Below are 5,393 nucleotides of genomic sequence, written 5' to 3'. Positions count from 1 at the left end.
CTTAGGATCCAGATCACTTACACTCATGTTTGTAATTTTATCAAAAAATATTTATATTAGTAAAAATTGAATAGCCTTATGAGCTAAGTACACTATCAGAACTGTCATTTAAAGCAATATTAAAGTTCTAAGTAATATACATTTTTAAATCTCTAGTTTATCAAAAAGTCACGACACATATACTTGAGTCTTCATGTGCCTCGCTTCACTTCAACTTATAAATATTTTCCACTGTGTTTATGATCTGCAAGAAAATTAATGTTATTAGTAACTATATTAAGGGAAAATTTCTTTGTATTATGCGTAAATTGCAAGGTTTTGGTAGGGGCAGAGGGGGCACAGGGAGGCTGCAGGGCTGCTCTCTGTGGAAGATCAAAGGATGCTCTGTGCTGGACACCGCTGGTTCCAGCCAGCTCCGCAATGGACCCACCACAGGCCAAAGCTGAACCAAATCAAAGAAGTTTGTGGCACCTCTGAAAACAAGATGACAGAAGCCTAATGTGGCCCTACAAGTTAAAAACTAGACTCATTACAGAAAATATATATCATTGCTAATCAAGAGTCAACTGATTAGTAGTTATGTCTAAAATGTTTTCTTTTCCTTAAGGGCAAATAGTTAATTTACAGTAAAAAATAATTTGCAGATGACATTCAACATATCTGATTGTTGATCCAGCAATAAGCATATAATTATGCTCTACTATATCATTTGATGTTCTAGCCAAAAGCTACAAGGACAAGAACCTGAAGCTGTTAGTGAAGAATTCTAAAAGCAGTACATTGAACAACATACAATAATTGCTTTCAGAGCAATTATGATAAACTCTTCTGACAAAACACTGATCAAAGCCGATTATTAATCAAAGGCTTGCGTAACCTGGGTCATGATAATTTAATTGGGTCAACAGACTCCTGAAATTCTTCTGAACTTCAGGAAATTTTCCCAAGTATAAAATTATTATAGTTGAATCAAATTCATTTTTTGTTTTCCGATATAATTTAAAGACACATATTTTCTTTAATCTATTTTACTATGGTATGATTACCCAGTGTGCTGCCATTAACAAAAAAGCCTTTCCTAGCTCCTTGGATTTGCACAATCAAAATGAAAGGAGCCTTTTACTTTTAGCTCAAAGTAAAGAATATAAATGGGAAAGCAATTTTTGTTGATCTGGCAATAAAAGGATACTAAGTTTTTCAATGGAGAAAGAAAAACCACAGCAAAAATTTGACTGTGAATTGTAAAGGTGGCATTTTTCACTATTGGCAAGTGAAGTATTACCCTGAAAGTAGCCAATATCTATTGTCAGCTGCCTTTGATCCAAAAGACAATTACCACAGATCTAGTTTCATTTACAGATGTGCCAACTACACTCTTTCAGGTTCAAGGCATGAAATAATGAGGCCTCTATATCCTGAAACAACTTTAGACAGTTCTCAGATACCACCTGAGGCATTAAAAACACATGGTCAGGATTCAGACAAGTTAATCAACCTACCTGGAGAAGGTTTCTTTTTTCTTCACTGAAAATGCAAGGGTGGCTATTTTAGAGTCTGTGTTGAAAGCAGAAAGCCTGATAGCAAGCAAAAGACAAAGCTCACTAGTGTAAGTGAACAAAGAAGTTGTCTCGTCGTTGTTTCTGTTATGTTTAGGGAGACAGGATTACATGTTTCTGTAAACAAATGAGATTACAATGAAATTATGATATAGTAGTATTGATTTGTGAGAAGACAGAAAGATCTGAGGAAAGCTAAGGACAATAATTTTCTTAATATATGTATAAGCAGTTCCTGGAAGAGTACCAGAAGCCAAAAGTGCTTTGGTAAACCAGACTCACACAGTAAGATTTTCATTCTGTGCTGTCAAGAATTGTCCAAAACAGATGTTTAAAACAAACAAACAAACAAAACCTTACACCTACACAGCACTGGGTCACTTCCAGTATGAGGAAGATGGGCAAAATAACTTACTCCATTTTCCAAAGCTTTTCCTGGCTGGCTAAGACAGAGGATAACATTACCCCAACTGTGTAGTTTCTCACTAACATAAAACACCTGTGAAAACCCATAGGCCATTACCATTAAAACTGCTCCTTACTTAAAATTTACTCAGACAACAAATGGCCAATACAGTAAATATCAGTGAAAATGGGGTGGGAATTCAGATGGGAATAGGAATTGAAGAGGTTAGAACCAACCTAAATACAAGATTTCAAATCGAATGAGCTGGCCAAAATGAGATTGTAACTGCTATACTGTATGTAATCACTGCTATGCTAGGTCTTCAATAATGGCTAGCAACAAACAACTGAGGAAGAGTACAAAATTGGTACATACAGAATTTATTCTGACTCATATCTCCACCTCCTAGCAAATCTAAACAAAAGTTATACCAAGACCACCATGGTCAACAGCAACTCATAGACCTGTCCTCCAACATGTGCAACCCCATCTAATTACTGATACCCCTTATAAACAACTAAACAAGGCTGTCTGTGGGTGTCCACATGGCAAGTGCCTACGTCTGAGCTCGTGACGCTGGACTTCCTTTCCAGGAAACAGAAATTCAGACAGCCTCCACCAGAAAAGACACCTATATGTAGTCATATGAATTAACTTTCAAGGCTCTCTATAAAATTAATGAAAAGAGACATGTTCGGTACATATCCTCAGTTAGCCGGCACATTGAATCATAGCATCATAGATTGCCCAGAGAAGCTGTGGATGCCCCCTCCCTGGAAGTGTTCAAGGCCAGATTGGATGGGGCTTTGGGCAACGTGGTCTAGTGGAGGGTGTCCCTGCCCATGGCAGGGGCGTTGGAACTAGATGGGATTTAAGGTCCCTTCCAAGGCAAACCATTCTAGGATTCTGTGATTCTAAACCCAGCTCTCTAATACAGTATTAATCAAATCACTGTGAGCAATGGGACATTGTGGTATTATTTTTAAACCACACAAAAATACAAAGAAAACAAGCAAGAAAATGTAGTGTTTACTTTTAAGAATATGTATTATTGTCTTTGTAGTAACAATATCTCTGCAATAATTGAATACAAAAGACAAAATAAAGCATAAACATTTATATATAAATTAAAAAAGCACAGAACATAGAATATTATGTACTTTTATGTAGGTTCAAAATAACTTTTAGTACATTTAAAAGCAAAATCTACAGCACTACGTAAAAGAGTAATGCTACAAGAATAATAAAAAGTGTTTGCTACATTTCAATATACATACAAATCTTCATAGCCGAGTCAAAAATTATAAGCCAATGCACAGTTCCACAATGATCAGAGACAAAATGCTGCAGGATGATCGCATTTCCTAAAGTGGTAAAACTGAATGAGCTCTCAGGCTTTGCTAATTCAGTTGGACAACGCTGACTTCAGCTGCCTCTGAGCACCATAAAAAACACGGCATAAAACCACCTTTGGGCTTCTGTCTCTTGTGTTCAGCATGCAAATCAGAGACCATTTCTTTCTTATTCCTATTATTTTTCTTCTTAGATCATACTTGGTTTATTTTCTACTTAAATTTTATGCACATTTTGTTTTCTAATTTTATGTATATATTTATTTTTAAACTAAAAATCACAGTTTAGCTTAAAGAAACCAGAGGAATACAATAGGAACAAAGAAGTCAGTCCTAATCCTTTTATATTTTATCAGCATGAATCAAGATCTTTAGTATCAATATAATTGCCACTATTGCATTCACAATTTCTGTACTTGCAGAAAACCTCCCTAAAGTTGCAAGCATTCATGAATTTCAAAATATGATTCTATTAATGGAAAGTTAGAGATGCCTTGATATTACAATACAACAAATACCTAGTAAAAAAACACAACAAATATTCTAAGACTTTCCTGTTTCTCAGCAGATGGAAACTCTTTCCTACTTCAGAAAAATAAAACCTAAATATCCAAGCAATAAGTACATTTGAGTTTTAAGTAAGTAAAGATAGTGGTCAAATTAAGTAAATCAGTATCTAACTATTTGCATCCTGCCTGAACTCCCTCATCTTATCTAATTTAACTGTCCTTTTTGTGACAACTACACCACTATAAAAATGATCCCCCTTCACTTCCGTGCTGTGGGATAGTTAATTTTCTTCATAGCAGCTAGTACTGAGCTGTGGTTTGGATTTGTGCTGGCAACAGCATTGATAACACTGAGGTGTTTTCATTACTGCTGAGCAGTGCTTACACAGAGCCAAGGCCTTGTCTTCTTCTCACCTCACCCCACCCCACCAGCGAGCAGGCTGGGGGTGCACAAGGAGTTGGGAGGGGACACAGCCGGGACAGCTGACCCCAACTGACCAGAGGGATATTCCATACCATATGGCATATAGAATATATGCATATAAGAGGCTGGGGGGGAAAGAAGCGCGGGGGGATATTCAGAGTGATGGCGTTTGTCTTCCCAAGTCACCGTTACGCATGATGGAGCCCTGCTTTCCTGGAGATGGCTGAACACCTGCCTGCCCATGGGAGGTGGTGAATGAATTCCTGGTTTTGCTTTGCTTGTGTGTGTGGCTTTTGCTTTAACTATTAAACTGTCTTTATCTCAACCCACAAGCTTTCTCTTTTACTCTTCCGATTCTCTCCCCCATCTTGCTGAGGGTGAGTGAGCAAGCAGCTGTGGGAGGCTTAGTCGCTGGCTGGGGTTACACCACAAAAACTGGTTGTTTTAAGAGGTGTTAGTAATACAACTATACATCAGTAAAAGCAATGTTGATGCCTTCCTCACTTGAAAAGGCCTCTTTTGCTGTTTTTAGGGGTGGACAAAATAAAACGCAGCTATTTTCTGATCTTTCACAAAGCAGGTTCCAGACATGACACCCAACGCCTACCTATTCAGGGAATTATATTCCTTGAGTAATTAACAACACGCCTCCTAACTGCTCTGGCTTACCCATTTCAAGGAACAGGTCAGGACCAGAGAGGTGCCGCTCCCTCTCACAGCAGCACCTGCATCTCGGAGGTTTCTGGAGCATTTCAGTGGCTTCTCAGGCAGTATCTGACCCAGACCCAGAAAGTCAAGAAGTGCAGATCTGCAGAATGCTTTTTGTTTGTGACACCTGCTAGGGGACAGGTTCTGGGCATGGATACGAGGGCCACAGGTGCAGCCACCAGCCCTTTAGCAATTTCCTTCCCAGTTCTCCTGCTTCAAGAATCCCACATCTATTTTTGTAATATGCCGGTGGCAGGGACCATATTGTCCCAATGTCTGTACAGCACCAAGAGCCCCAAAGCCCTCCATCATGAGTATGAGGGAGTCTAATTATTATATTATCTGCATAATAGTTAATGATTATTGTTGAGAAAGCTCTTCCAGGTCTGAAGATACCTCCAGGTAGGCCAGCAGAACAATTCTGGCTGTGCAGGACCG

The sequence above is a fragment of the Grus americana genome, chromosome 2 (genome assembly GCF_028858705.1).
Source record: "Grus americana isolate bGruAme1 chromosome 2, bGruAme1.mat, whole genome shotgun sequence".
NCBI classification, from domain to species: domain Eukaryota; kingdom Metazoa; phylum Chordata; class Aves; order Gruiformes; family Gruidae; genus Grus; species Grus americana.
This window is presented reverse-complemented; position numbering follows the sequence as displayed.